Genomic DNA, 16589 nt, shown 5'->3' with positions numbered 1-16589 from the left:
ATACAATCTCCATTGCGGGTATTAACTATGTGGTCTCTTTAAAGAAGCTCAACCATATCTGAAAAAGAAAGAATTGCAGTCCATATATATAATTGTCATTAGAGAACCTGTGATTTTGTTCTTGAAGAAAATCTGAGAATCATCTCTTCTCTGTTATTCTTGTCTCTCGTTTATAATTGTCTCTATTTTTATATGCATAGTGATAGTAGAGTTAGAGCTATAAAAGTGTTTTTCATTATATATATATGTATATATATGTGTGTGTATATATATATATATATGAAAACAAGTAACGTATAGGACTAAACATACACATGTGTATGAGTATATATGTGTATGCATTTTACATATATGCTCATAGATCTTATATAGACTATAAATGTAAGTGTGTATTCCCTGTGCTTTGCATTGTTTCCAAACACAGATGAGGTATTTATTAGTATAATTTCACATCCATACTCAAAACTGTTTGTATCCATGTAATTTAGTGACAGTTTTGTGCATGTTAAAAATAAAAGTCACTATCTTTTCAATTATATCTGAGGATGTTTACATTAAATTTTAATTCCTAAAAGCACACGTGTTGCAAATCCTCATTTTTCTGATAGGTTTGTTACTTGGTTAAAATGTGCAAAGTTTTATTGTGTGGTTGATAGCCTAGATTCATATAAAAATGACATTTCTTGGCAGTTCTTCATTTTCATAAAAAATACTCATAATCTGAGAATAGCATAGCTTTCTGTGATTTTCACTGGAGTACTTATATTTTAGACATCTTCTTCTCTATACCTGGAGACAAGATCCTCTATTATATAGGTCAATCGTTAATGAAAACATGTTTTTTTAAATCATGAGTATCCTGTTGGTTCACAGCGATATCCATTTGGACTAATGAGGCATTCTGGTAGTTTATAGAATACAGGCTAAACTCATTTGAATTATGTATAATAAACAGCTCTGCTTCAACAATGTTGACTGTTAAAGTACTTCAAGTGAACAATTCATTTTAGTCTTGAAGAATAAATCACACTGGTTCAACTAACCTGAATAATTAAAAAATCCTGGAAAAATATGTAAGTTCATTAAATGAGGTAGAAGCATCTCTATTTTTCATGAAGAATTCTGTTATGTGTAGATCTTAAAATTCACTGAATAAAAACAAGTAAGTTCTCAGTGAAGTAAGAAAAATGTACCAAGGGAATAAAATACTTAATCTTTTACTTTTTACCTAGTCATTGCTGCCAGTCAAGATCACCTGATCTTTGACAAAGCTGACAAAAGCAAGCAATGAAGAAATGACTCTATTTAGAAATGGTGCTGGAATAACTAGCCATATACAGAAGACTGAAGCCGGATGCCTTCCTTACACTATATACGAAAATGAAATCAAGATGGATTAACAACTTAAACGTACAAGCCAAAGCTATAAAATCCCTAGAAGACAAACTAGGCAATACCATCCTGGACACAGGAATGGGCAAAGATTTCATGACAAAGACACCAAAACCAATCACAACAAAAGCGAAAATTCGCAAGTGGGATCTAATTAAATTTAAGAGTTTCTACACTGCAAAAGAGACTATCAACAGAGTAAAAAGACAACCTACAGAATGGGAGAAAATATTTGCAAATTGTGCATTTGAGAAATGTCTAATATCTGGCATCTATAAGGAACTTACACAAATTATAAGAGAAAAACAATCTCATCAGTAAGTAAGCAAAGGTCACAAACAATTTTCAAAAAAAGACATACATGTGACCAATAAGCATATGAAAAAGTGCTCAATATCGCTGATCATTAGAGAATTGCAAATTAAAACCACAATGAGATACCACCTCACATCAGTCAGGACTGTTATTATAATACTAAAAAGTAGAAAATAACAGATGCTGGTGAAGTTCCAGAGAAAAGGGAACACTAGACTGATGGTGGAAGGGTTGACTGGTTCAACCATTGTGGAAAGCAGTTTGGCTATTCCTCAGACAGCTAGGAGCACAACTGCCATTTGACCCAGCAATCTCATTACTGGGTATATACCCAGAGGAATATACACAATTCTCTCATAAAGACACATGCATGTGAATCTTCATTGCAGCACTGTTCATGGTAGCAAAGACACGGAATCAACCCAAATGTACATCAATAACAGATTGGATAAAGAAAACGTACATATACACCATGGAATGCTATGAAGCAATAAAAAGAGCAAGATCATGTCTTTTGTGGGAACATGGATAAAGCTGGGGGCTATTATCCTGAGCAAACTAACACAGAAACAGAAAATCAAATATTGCATGTTCTCATAAGTGGGGGCTAAATGATAAGAATTTATAAACACAAATTAAGGAAACAACAGACACTGCAATCTACTTGAGGGTGGAGAATGGGAGGAGGAAGAAAAGCAGAAAAGATAACTATTGGGTAATGGACTTCATTCTTGGATTATGAAATAATCTGTACAACAAACCTCCATGACATGAGTTTACCTATGTACACACCTTCACAGGTACCCCCAAATCTAAAATGAAATTTAAAAACTAAGAAGTATATGAGATTACAAAAAAAAGAAAGAATGAAAAAGAGGAAAACGAGCAACAACAGAGATGTGGTTTGCATTTCATATAGTCTAAAATTCTTGGAAATGCTTGTTTAACTGAAATTCCTCTGCTCTGGAAAATGACAACTCTATTTAATTAGATGATTTAAGTTCAGTTAAAGACTTTACTTCATTGAAAGTTCAAGCTCCAATATGTTCAAAAGCTTGGCTTCTTATTGAAGTTAAAAAAAAAAAAAAACTTAACTTAGTTCTCTTCCCATTATCTTTTAAACAGAAGACATAAAAATAATTAATAACCCTGAGGTATTGAATTAAAGTAAACTTGAGGATACAAGGGGAGGAGAAAATGAAAGGAAAAATGTTCTGTGCTTCTATAGGTTCCACTTTCAACATGAGAATGAAAAAAAAAAAAAAAAAAAAAAAAAAAGGAAAGAGAATAAAATAAAGTAGAATTACCAAACACAATTACTGGTTTCATTCTAAGCGTGGAGATTGTATATATATATTTTTAAATAGTCTCACTGTGTTACCCAGGCCATAGGGCAGTGTTACAATCCAGGCTCACCACAGCCTCAATCTCCCAGGCTCAGGAGATCCTCCCACCTCAGCACTGTTCGTAGCTGGGAATACAGGTGACCATCACCTTACCTGGCTAATTTTTGCATTTTTTGTAGAGATGGGTTTTGTCACGTTGCTGGGCTGGTCTTGAATACCTGGGTTCACGGGATCCTTCACTTCCCAAAGTGCTAGGATTACAATAATGAGCCACCAAACCTGGCCTTTTCTACCTAAAGAAAAAATAAAATAAAATAAAATAAAATAAAATAAAAACTTTAAATATCAAATTCAGCCTTAGCAGCAGAGAACTGAAAATCTCTGGCTTAAAAAAATATGGATTTGTTTTTCATTTCTCTAAAATAAGTTCAAGCAACGTGCAACTTGTGTGCAAACTATGTCCTAAACAATTTATCACCCATTCTTAGCTTGTCCTTCCAAACATATAGTAATATATCTTTCTTGAGTACAAGAGACAAACCTGTCTCTACAAAACGATGCAAAAATTAGCTGGGTATGGTGGTGGTCACCTGTCGTCCCAGCTGCAAACAGTGCTGAGGTGGGAGGATCTCCTGAGTCTGGGAGATTGAGGCTGTGGTGAGCCTGGATTGTGATACTGCCCTATGGCCTGGGAAACACAGAGAGACTGTCTCACTGCACCTCCTAGCCTGTTATCTATGTTCACACGATAAAGGAGAAAAATCAAATAGCGTATAAAAAACTTACTTCTGGAGTCAGGCTACTTTTAAAAGCTTTTTCCATGGAAAATAATCCAACAACTTCTCATTCCAATCTTCATCCATGCTTAAGTTCATGAAACCAATCCAGTCACTTCCTTCTTTCCCAGGGATGCAGTACCAGATTAACCATGACCTCATCTGAAAAAAAAAAAATCATTTCATACTAGACTCAAATAAAAGAAATGCTGGAGAGATGTTCAAATTTCATTTCTTTTTCTTCAGCGTTTAAGAGGGTGAACTTGTAGTAAGAGCATGATATCAAACACTGAAATGAAATATATAGAGTATACACACAAACACACCATTTAATAGCTCATTGTTCTCAAGACTTCTCAGAAATTGGTGCTATGCTTTAATGTGTCATGTCTGTAGCTCCCACAGTAAAGCCAGTTTAACAGCATTTTGGCATCCAGACCAACTCCGTTTCCTTTTCTGGACAGAAAGATATTTGTTATATTTAACATGCCAAAGTAAACTGAAACAACTATTGCATAAGTATTCCTTGTATAAGTATTCAATTGTATGTATTGTTTGTATGTATTTTGGATAGATGTTAGATTGTGCATTTGCTACTCATTACCATGCAAAATCTTTTTAAACAAATGATTATATGTATCAGTATAAGATTTTATTTTAGATGAAAACAATGAAAAATGAAAAATAGGGTAACTGCACAAATAGCAAATAGGAAAAGCACACTTCTTGATAAAAAGGAGTAACAGCAAGCTCCTGACTCTGGTGGCAAAGTGATCCTGTCTATAAATATCTCAAGCATTAAACAACAGTTTAACCTTCAACGGCACCCTAGAAATGTAGCCAGAATCTTTTTTTAAAGCTCCCCAAAAAGTTTTGTGAGTTAGCTTATAATTTGTTTTAATCTCGTTTCAGAAGATTCCTTCCTGTTTGAAACAGCTAATTTTAGTATCTGAAACTAATTATGTTGGTAAATAAAAAATACTAAGACTGGTTTCAGAGAAAAATACTTTGAGGAAAGTAGAAATCTGATTAATTTTGGAAGAAGTTATATCCAAATTATCATCAAAGGAAATAATTCTTACAGTTTTTACCATATGCTAAGTGAAGCATTTTTCCCTCTGTTTTAAATTTTCACAGATAAGGAATCACCTATCCCGATGTTTCTATTGAAAGCAAGGCAATCCATTTTGTAGAATTAATGTGTGCTGTTGTAAATTATGATTATGATCTTAAAGATCATAAAAATGAATGAGCAGGTCGAGTACATGTAAGTGCTATGAAAAGCTTAAAAGAAAGACAATTTCAAGCCTGCCATTTTATGTTCTTGTACAAAAGTAGATTCAAAGAACCATGCAATTGCTAGACTGCCTTGGAAGAATTATATTTTTCTTTGTAGCCATGAAAAGACTTAGAAAGAAATAAGATTGTGATTATATAAAGTATTGAATTACAATAAATCTGTAGCAGAAAAACTTATGTCAGATATTCACGCATATCAAGAGATAGTGGAAATAGATGGATTAGAATGATAGCAATTGTTTATTTGATTGGTAGAAAACATTGATTGGTATTCGATATTAGCTTATTCTAAAATAATTGAGATACCATAAATTATCGTAAACCATATAGAGAAGTAATCCAAATGCCAGGAGATATATAGCTTGACAAAATGTGTGAATCATTCACTATTCTTTAATTATATCCCTGGAGATGTGTCTGAGAACATTCCCTTCAGGAAAGAAAGAAAAATTGCACTAGTATGGAAAAGGACAACGATCTGGAAAACCTTGTATCGGCTGTCCTCAGGAAGATAGGGATGTAAGTGAGAAATTCTGCAATGAACTCCCCAATAACATGGAGTAAAGCCAGATAGAGGCACTTAGCAAACAGATACAAGAAGATATTGTACATGTTTCAGATTGGACAGCAGGTCAGAAGTGGCAAGCCAAATAGATACACTCTCAGAGCCCTTTGCTAGTGGTTGATTATTCATTTATCCCAGGGATCAACTTACAAAGAACCTAGCCAGTCTTGGTAACTAGAGGGGGAAAATAGCTCTGTGGTGGAGAGCATGCCTTTCTTGTAGGAGCAGTCAAGATTTAGACCGCTTCTTTTGGCTTTTCCAATGCTTGTGAAAAATGTTTATTTGGTGTCAAATATAACGCATATGCAAGGGCTTGGTAGCCTAAGTTTTCTTTTACCATAGGTCATCTGACACCTAATGTTGCATCAGTAAAAACTTCCCAGAAATTGTAATATTTCCTGATCTTCTAATAGAGTACCTGAAACATATTTCATCATCTAGGAAATAGGAATTTCTCCTCTATGGATAGGTGCTTATTTTGAAAATGTATTTCTCTTTCTTGCTTATCATGATTGAAATGCAAGCTGACATCACAGAAGTATGGGATATACAGGAGAGACAAGGAATGTAATTGGTGCATACATTTTCTTCTATATTTGAGTTTTAATAATTATAATTACATTTTAAACTCATTCCCTTTTAAATTTTATCCCTTTACTCTAGAATTAAATATAGACTGTCTTAGTTGTGGTGAGTTCTGTAATTTATGTCATAGGTAATATAATGTTACGGCAAGACTTTGTCTACCAAAAAGATAATTTTCCAGATATATTTAATTTGCAACTTGACATTTGGGCTTCTTTCTACATTTTGCAATTAATGCCATCTTAAAATTTTTGTCCTGGGCACCTCTCTTAGGCCTTACTATAGTTCCAGTGTCAATTGCATTCGTTTTAGAAAGAGTGTTATCTTTTTGTTGTTCAGAAGCATTTAAGAATAGAATGCATGCTAAAGTATATGTTACTTTTTGCTATCTAAGGAGTCAAATAAAGTGTGTGCTTCTCATTTGTAGCAGTCTAAAATATTTGCAACACCATCATTTCCAAACTGTAATTGCTGTTTGAATTTTAACTCCAAATATGGTAAATACAGCTAAAACAAAACAAAACAAATTATACTTCTCACTTTTCCTTGCTACCAGAGTACAGATATGTAGGACACATCGTTTCAGGACTGCATATCAAATAAAACCATGTAGAATTTTGATTTAGAATATAAATCTGTAAGACAAATAGATTACCCAATGAGGCATGGGTAATCTATTTTGTTGACACAGGTAAAATTCCAAGTAGCATATTTCTGGAGAATACAGCTGTTGTAGTTTTCTTACTGCTACATAGCTATCACAAAATAAGATTAAAGGAAGCAGCGCCATCTTCTATATAAAGCTTGTTCTGTGTTTTCTTCTGAGATTGTTTCTAACACTCTACTGAGAGTTTGTTGCTCTTGTCTATCCAAACAGTCTGTGAGCTTCCTAGTATTGCTCAACAAACCATTTACTGCTTAAACTACTGGGTGTGCATTTGTTGAAAATAAAACTTTGACCCAGAAATCAATCTTTAAATAAAAGCTATTGGAAAACAGTTAAACATATTTAAATGATGTTATTGTGTTATGTATGTTAAATTACATTGCCATTTCATACTTTAGATAAGAAAATAAATCAGTATGCTTTGCTTGCTTGCCTGCCTGCCTTCCTTCCTTCTCTCTCTCTCTCTCTCTTTCTTTCTTTCTCTTTCTTTCTTTCTTTCTTTCTTTCTTTCTTTCTTTCTTTCTTTCTTTCTTTCTTTCTTTCTTTCTTTCTTTCTTTTCTTTCTTTCTTTCTACCCATTCTCACTCTGTCACCCAGGCTGGAGCACAATGATGTGATCTTGACTCACTGCAACCTTCAACTCCTGGGTTAAAGTGATTCTCCTGCCTCAGCCTCCTGAGTAGCTGGTGTTACAGGCATGCACCACCACACCCAGCTAATATTAGAACTTTTAGTAGAGACGGAGTTTCATCATGTTGTTCAGGCTGGTCTCAAACTCCTGACCTCGTGATTCACCTGCTGTGGCCCCCCAAAGTGCTGGGATTACAGGCATGAGCCACAGTGCTCAGCGGTATTTTTTTCTTAATGATCGTCACTTTCAAGTGGTGAAGCCCTGGTAAGAAGATTTGAGATTTTTAAGATCATATCAGATGAAAATTGTGAAAATACAAGATAATAATAATATAACATCTTATGTTTTCCCATCAAGAGTACAAAGTCAATCCCAAACAAGAAAATTGCATTCAGGCTTTATTGCCCAACAAACAAAACCAATATAACATAGGGTCATAATGTTGTTGGCTTTTTCTTCTATGATGTTTAGATAAAAGGAAGATACAAGTAATTACTAATAATAGGCCCTCATAAGGTGTCTTAAGCTGTATCTCTTTTAAAGATTGAAATCCCCTTCTCAGGAAGTACCTTATAGGATTATCCAGAACCACAAACTTAGAACTGCTTTCTACCTAAGATACATCTTCTCCATGGATGCTTGCTGGATAAGATCATATAAAATACTTTTGTCAACTCACTTTACTGATAGGTGCTAGAATCTGTGAACTTTAATACAAATTCTCTTGCAAATAATTTATTGTTTCAGCTGATTAAGAAGATATGTAAGGTCCCTCTCTAATCATTACTTCCTGTTGGAATTATGCAAAGGTATTTAAATTGTTTATAAGGGATCTCATGCCTCCACGGGAGAACGTGATTTATAATAGTTATGCAACTGTAATATGTTTGACATATTTTAAGCTAAACTGGTCCATGAATGGTTGGAACTGTAATTTCAAGCAGAAAAGAAAAAGAAAAAAGGTAGGCAGTGGAAGTTTGTAAAACAATAATGCTGTCTATCTTTGGTTTCTAATCTATTATATCTACTCTATTGGCTCTCAAAGACAAATCCAGAAAAGGGAGTATTTCCCTAACAGACAGAAACTCAAGTTTTTCAATGTAGTATGAAGTCATTTCATCTAATTCTAAATCTTCCTAGCCGAGTAATCTCTTTAAGATCATAAAGTAGATATTTGATAAAGCAAGCTATTAGCAATTCTAAATTTTCTCTGAGGAAAATTCTTTATATGACAACAGAATATAGCTATTCCTCACCATTACCATTTGTTAAGACTGACAAAAATCTTGATGAAAGCTTTAACAAAAGTATAATACAAACTAAATTATGACAACCACAAGTTCTCATGCCGTCTTTTATGTAGGTACAAAGATAGTTTATTTTGCCATCAGATGTACACAGTTGGCAACATAGAATCTAGGTTCATTTGAGGCATTTACATATTGCCAAATACTGATCATGGTATTTATCTCATTGTTAGTCAGCAAAATGGTCATGTGTGATGAGACATGTCTATGTTATCTAAAAGAGTTGCTTAAAAACAAATAAACAAATAGCTCTGTTTCATTATACAATGTAAACATACAGGGGAAAATGCAGTCTAAGATAAACTTTTCATGTTGTATGGATAATAACTTACTATTTGCAGATTTGTGGAAAGAAAAAATTACTGCTGTTGGGTGTTGAATTATGACAGTACAAATGATAGAGCTTATGATTTGGAAAATTGTATTCCCATAAATTATAGTCTTTATAATCAGACTTACTATTACCTCATAATGGTGCCATTACAGGTACCCTCATTGCAGTTACTATTCTTAAACTGTCTTAAGCTTAACTTACTCAGATTCTCTTCTTTAATTAATAATATTTTTCTACCATGTACATTTAAGTATTGATTATTAAACAATACACTATTTTATATTAGTATCTGGAAATGTCTTCACGAATTCCCTTTATGATTGACAGTAAATTTTTGATCTGTTTTTCCTAGCCAAAACATGCATCAACATGATAATCATTTCTATTCTTCTTACAAATTTTTCTTCTGGAAATTCTTAATAAATGCAAAACTGCACACATACTAAGGTGAATGTAATCTGTTTTCTGTAGATTTAGGTATGTTTTGGTTAACATGTGTGTATGCGCATGTGTGTGTGTGTGTGTGTGTGCTGTCAAAACTTCTGATTTTGATTATTTTGATTTAGTTCTATATTTTTATATAGATCAAGCTGTGACTTAAAATATCCTGCTTAGCCCAATCCCATCTTCCTTTTCTTTGTGGAATAAAAACATAATTTTAAATACTAACATATCCCATACTTTAAGAACTACTATCCCAAGAAAAATGATTTTATATTCATAATATATTATAGCACAGCAAAGAACTTCCACTATGGATCTAAATAACAAAAAATAAAGCTTAGGGAATAAGAGAAAGCAGCCAAAAATACTCTCTCCCCGCCTGATAACAAGAATTTGAGGAATAATATACACCTTTTTTAAAAAAATGGTTAGACTAGGTTGCATGAAGAATTAATTTTTGATGTTTTCCAGCCATTCCTTGTGAAAGTCAGGCCTTTGGGACGCTGGTGTCCAAATGCCTTAAATCAAATCCAAGTCTCAGTCAAAAATAAGCAATGGGATGCAAACTTCCTTAAATCTCTTGATTTCTGTTTTCATTTTTATAAAGTAGATGTAATAATGCAAAGTATTTCAAATATTACATTTTTTAATAAAATGATTTACTGAAAAGCACTTTTTGCATTTTTAAGCCTAATAATAAACATTCAACACAACGTATTTATAGGTAGTTTTTGTAATTCTGGAAGTAAGATCTATCTCAATCTTTGTCATTTATTTATTTTTATTTTTTTAAAAAAGATAGTGCCCTAAATCTTATAATTACAAATGTGTACTTAATACTGAAAATGTATATTTAATGTATGTATTTAATAAAATTAGATAAGCAAAGTAATCTATATTTGCATGTTTTAAAATAAATAATGTTTTAGCAAACAATAGAAAAAGTAAATCACCAATTTTCAAATAGCAAAATAATAATAATAAAGGTGAGTTTTTAATATCGATTAAAAATTATGTGTTCATAATACCTGAATCTACTTTGCTTTAATTTCAGATTTGCAAAACAAACACTATATGACATATTTTTTTTTCTATTTCACACAGTCATGTTTAGGAATATCTGCATTCATATGAAGAAAAATAAAAGCAAATCATTTATCATAAGTCTAGGGCAACTAATCATAAAGCATTGCATTAGAAATTCTTGATTTAAAGATCGAGACCATCCTGGTCAACACGGTGAAACCCCGTCTCTACTAAAAATACAAAAAATTAGCTGGGCATGGTGGCGTGTGCCTGTAATCCCAGCTACTCAGGAGGCTGAGGCAGGAGAATTGCCTGAACCCAGGAGGCGGAGGTTGCGGTGAGCCGAGATCGCGCCATTGCACTCCAGCCTGGGTAACAAGAGCAAAACTCCGTTCCCCCAAAAAAAAAAGAAATTCTTGATTTAATAGCCAATACATTTATCACCTCTGGAAACGTCAGCATATATGTTTTACATCACACAAGAGGAAAGAGTTCTGCATACACAAATGTTCACAAAAAAGCAAAAAACACAATAAGCTAAATTCCCAGGAAAGTCATAATGATGTGTATGAAAAGGTGTTGTTATAAAAAATGTTTCTGTAGTTCTTTAAATAAGACTTCTTTAGTAAAAGAGTTCAGAAAATAAATCCATTTATCTAACTCTCTGTCTCTCCATTCATCTCTCTATCTATCCATCATGCATATATATACATTTATACACACATAAAAAATCACAGAACACACATCCTTCTCAGGGACATGACAATTGCATTTCAGGTTTTCATAATTCTATGCTACTAACTATAAAAAAGCATGACTCAAAATAGCAAGTAATCAGATTGTCCAATTTTCTTAAGAATTTTAAAGAAATCTTATGATAACCAATATAAAATAATGTGGAATTACTGAAAAGAATTATGTTAAAAAGAACAAATGTAAAGATCATTGACTTACGCTCTCATGTAGATGGTGTGTTAGCCCATTCTTGCATTGCTATAAAGAAATACCTGAGAGTAAGTAATTTATAAGAAAAGGGGCTTAATTTGCTCATGGTTCTGCAGGCTGTACAAGAAGCATAGTGCCATTTGCTTCTAGGGGGGCCTCAGGAAGCTTCCAGTTATGGCAGAAGGCAAAGGCAGAGCAAATCTATCACGCAATGAGAAAGAGAATGTGTGGGGAGGGACCACACACTGCTTAATGCCAAGACCTTCTTTAAACTCAGAGAAAGAGTTCACTTATCACCAAGGGGATGGCCCAAATTTCCATTCATGGGGAATTTACCCTCATGATCCAAACACAACCTACTGGGCTCCACCTTCAACACTGGGGATTACATCTCAAATGAGATTTGGAAGAGACATCCAAGTTATATTAGATTATCAAATACTTTCTACTTGTTAAGTGATCACAATTCCTTGTCTAGATTGTAACATATATCCAAGTCCTGGTCTTATAGTCAGTCCTTTCTCAATAAAGTGATAGCATTCATTGAATTCTGAAATTAACTACCATATTGAATTAGTCTGTTTTCACACTGCTATAAAGAACTACAGGTATTGATTGACTTACGACCTATGCAACTTAGGACCATTCGATTTTATGACCACAATCACTAGCCACGACTGCTCCGCTGTGGATTTTTGGAAACACTACGACATTTTGATATGTATCAAGAATATCGCTACCGTCTGGGAGGCTGTGACGACAAAGTGCATGAATGGCATCTGGAAAAATTGTGTTAAGTGCTATGTTAATGATTTTGACGGATTTGACAGTGAACATGAACTTGAAATGATTCCAGAAAAATAGTAAAACTTGCTAAAGGCCTTTCTTTGGAGTGTGAAATGGAAGATGTCGAAGGGTTGCTTGACAAAGAATCCGGAGAACTTACAAATGAAGAGCTAATCGAACTGGAAGAAGACAGAGTGGCGGAAGAAGAAAGAAGAGGAGCAGAGAAAGAAGAGGAGGAGCCAGAAAGAAAGTTCACCACTAAGGGATTATCAGACGGTTTATCTTTACTGAATAAACTTCTTATACATTTCGAAGCAATGGACCCAAACATCGAACGATTTGCAAGGATTGAATGGATGGCGCATGATGTGTTCTGTCCATATCGTGAAATTTATGAAGAAAAAAAGAAACATACAATTCAGATAAAGCTCACCATGTTTACGAAAAAACCAACTCCGGTAACCCCAACTGCTGCCTCAGATGATGACATCAACGATCCACAGCCAAGCACCAGTGGCCAATTAAATGTTTCGTACATGTTTATATATTCTGATGTGTTTTGCAATTGGGAAAATGTTTCCTATGGTATTTTTTACATCTGTATTTTGTATTTTTGTGTGCACCTGTATTTTATAATTTTGTATGTTTTGCAAATATTAAACCAGTTGTACTGGTAATGCAGTGTTTTACTTAAACCTGACGAATGTAAAAATAAGAAACAAAATGGTGTAGAGATTATACAAATGGCATAAAATGAACAAAGAAAATTATTATATATAACAATAATGAAAGAAAATTACGATAAAATATGACTTAAAGATTTTTATAACATCATTTCACAGTACTGTACATACAGCCTACTCAACTTACGACCAAATCATGTTACGACTGCTCTGTCAGAACCAATCGTGGTCGTAAGTCGAGCACTAGCTGTAACTGAGACTCGGTAATTTATGAAGAAAAGAGGTTTAATGACATGCAATTTTGCAAGCTTAAGAAGAAGCATGACCAGGAAGCCTAAGGAAACTTACAATCACGGTGGAAGGCAAAGGGGAAGCAAACTTGTCTTACCATGGCAGAGCAAGAGAGAGCGAGCAAAGGGGGGTATTGTCACACATTTTCTAATAACCAGATCTCGTAAGAATTATTTCACTATCACAAAAACAGCAAGAAGTTAGCCCATTTCCATGGGTCAATGATCTCCCACGAGGCACCTCTCCCAACTCATGGTAATTAAAATTTTAGATGAGACTTGAGTGGGATCAGGGCTAATCCATATCACATATAATAGTTCTTTTTCTTTCTTTCTTTTTTTTTTTTTTTTTACTTGAGATAGAATCTTGATTTGTCACCCAGGCTGGAGTGTGATGGCACAATTTCAGCTTATTGCAATCTCCACCTCCCGGGTAGAAGCGATTCTCCTGCCTCAGCTTCCCAAGTAGCTGGGATTACAGATGCTTGCCACCCCTGCCTGGTTGTTGTGGTTTTTTGTTTTTTTTTGTTTTTTTTTTTTTGTAGACATGGGTTTTCACCATGTTGCACAGGCTAGTCTCGAATTCCTGACCTTGTGATCTGCCCACATCAATCTACCAAAATTCAGGGATTATAGGCCTGAGCCACTGCACCGGGCCCACATATGATATTTCATAAAGTAAAACAGGCATGCAAAGCTTACGAAATTAAAAAAAAAGTTATCGCTAATTGTCACAATTCTAGCTTTTATGTATAAATCTATTATCTGCCAATAGAAACCAATAAATAGATAAATAGGTAGATAGGCAAATGAATAGATATATGGAAAATGATATGATCTTAATTCAAGGGAAGCCTTGATAGTATTAATCATTAAAAGTATAAGATAATGTCTTCTAAATACTGATGCAACAAAACATGCTTTATAATTAGAATGATTGTATTTAATTCAAATTTAATTAAATTTAAGTATATAGATCTCTATAATCTTCCAGATATGAAAAAGGCTTTTTTTTTCAAAACTTTAGGGAGCTGTGTAATATAAACTTTAAAATGTATAAGGGATTTCTTATCTTTTTAACTGATCTTTTAACTAATGCTTGCCACTGTCCTTAAACAAATGTTGTTTAAAAATAAATTTGTTTGACTTTTAACTTTTTTTTAATGCTATAAGAAGTAAATATTAGTCACCTGAATAAGGATTTTGCCACATTGCATAGGACAGATAAGAACACAGGGGTTGTGGGAATATTCCAGTGTAATAATTGAACCCAAATGATGTATTTTGCAAGAGGAGAATGTGAGATACATTAGAAATATCTAGCTTAATAGCAAGTGTAAAAACCTGACTCTCCAAACAATCACATCATTGATCCACTTCTCAAGGAACAATTCATGTGTTGGCTTCCTGTACACACTTGAGATGTTTCCAAGAAATATCAGAATACACAGACACCATCTAGTGGTTGTCTGTGTAGAGAAAAAGAGAAGTTCAGCAATTAGAAGATACCTCCTTTTACATGTCTTTTTAGCTCATTTAGCAACTTAGGTTGCTAAGAACGTTGATATTTGGGATTTAAATGCTGAACTAGGTGTCTTATGTGGTTTCTTAATTCTGGTTTTGTCAGCAAGATCCAAAAGAGATTTTTGCTAACACTCAAAAACAAAACAAAATATAACAAAACAGCAACAAATACAGTAAACAATGAAACCAAAATGAAAGCCGAAAACATAAAACAGCAAAACTTAAAAATATGACATGCATTTTTCCAGTAGCAAATAGCATTATATTTTCTATTTCATTTACTGTTACATTCCAGCATGTAAAAAGAAAACACCTCCAAATAATTTTTCTTCAGTTTAAACAATTATTTACTATAATTATATTAAATTAAGCCAACAAAATTATAAAATAAACATGAAAATTAATCTCCCCAGATTAATTACTTTGTCTAGTCTATATTTATGAAGTAGTATAGGACCATGTAGGTTTTTTAGATGCTATGTGATCCAAGGTTTAATTAAACCATTTTGAATTTTTTTTCTGCTGTTTCTAAAAGTTTTCTGAATTATAGTTAAAGAATTATCATTTGGAGTAAAAAAATATGTTTATATGCTTAAATGAAATGAAATTGGTGTTTTTGCCTGTTTTTATTTTTATTTTTTATTTTTATTTTTTTTTTAGACAGAGTTTTGCTCTTGTTACCCAGGCTGGAGTGCAATGGTGCGATCTCGGCTCATCACAATCTCCACCTCCTGGGTTCAGGCAATTCTCCTGACTCAGCCTCCTGAGTAGCTGGGATTACAGGCACGTGCCACCATGCCCAGCTAATTTTTTGTATTTTTAGTAGAGACGGGGTTTCAGCATGTTGACCAGGATGGTCTCGATCTCTTGACCTCATGATCCATCCGCCTCGGCCTCCCAAAGTGCTGGGATTACAGGCGTGAGCCACCACGCCCGGCCCTGCCTGGTTTTTAAATTTCATTTACTTAAAAATTGAATCAAACTAATTCTAATTGTAAAATCTCAAATGAGCATCTGTCTTATATTTACATTTTACTCAGATACTTACAGTAAATTTAGAGTTATTGAATTACCTGGAATCAAAATCGTCTAATAAGCAAAATGTCTCATTATTTTTGGCCATGTGATATGGTTTGGCACTGTGACCACACCCAAATCTTATGTAGAATTATGATCTCCTGTATTGGAGGTGGGACCTGGTGGGAGGTGATTGCATCATAGGATAGTTCCTAATGCTTTTGCACTATCACCGTAGTGCTTTCTTGTGAGTTCTCACAAGATCTAGTTGTTTAAAATTCTGTAGCACTTCCCCCTTCACTCTTTTTCTTTCTTGCACTGCCATGGTAGGACATGCTTGTGTCCCCTCATCTTCTGCCATAATTGTAAGTTTCCTGAGGTCTCCCAGCCACACATCCTGTACAGCCCATGGAACTGTGAGTGAATTAAACCTCTTTTCTTCATAAATTACCCAGTGTAAGGAGTTCTTTATATCAGTGTGAGAATAGACCAATAAAGAAAATTGGTACCAGAGCAGTAGGGCATTGTTTTAAAGAAACCGGAAAATGAGGATGTGACTTTGAAACTGAGAAATGAGCACAGCTTGGAACAACTTGAGTTCCACATAAGACAGGAAGATGAGGGAAAATTCACAACTTCCTAGATAATTTTTGAATG

General features: G+C 33.9%; 1 long non-coding RNA gene across 1 annotated transcript; it reads right to left on the bottom strand.

The window, feature by feature from the left end:
* Nucleotides 1–590: 590 nt before the first annotated feature.
* Nucleotides 591–16459, bottom strand: LOC116546251. The gene is made up of 4 exons (XR_004266646.1): nt 16348–16459; nt 7722–7728; nt 7655–7660; nt 591–601 (listed from the first exon to the last, which is right to left on the bottom strand). It is a non-coding gene; the product is annotated as an uncharacterized LOC116546251 (long non-coding RNA).
* Between the last annotated feature and the right edge of the window lie 130 nt (nt 16460–16589).

Source organism: Sapajus apella, unplaced genomic scaffold (genome assembly GCF_009761245.1).
Source record: "Sapajus apella isolate SASKATOON/1434 unplaced genomic scaffold, GSC_monkey_1.0 scaffold5, whole genome shotgun sequence".
Classification (NCBI taxonomy): domain Eukaryota; kingdom Metazoa; phylum Chordata; class Mammalia; order Primates; family Cebidae; genus Sapajus; species Sapajus apella.
This window is presented reverse-complemented; position numbering and strand designations above follow the sequence as displayed.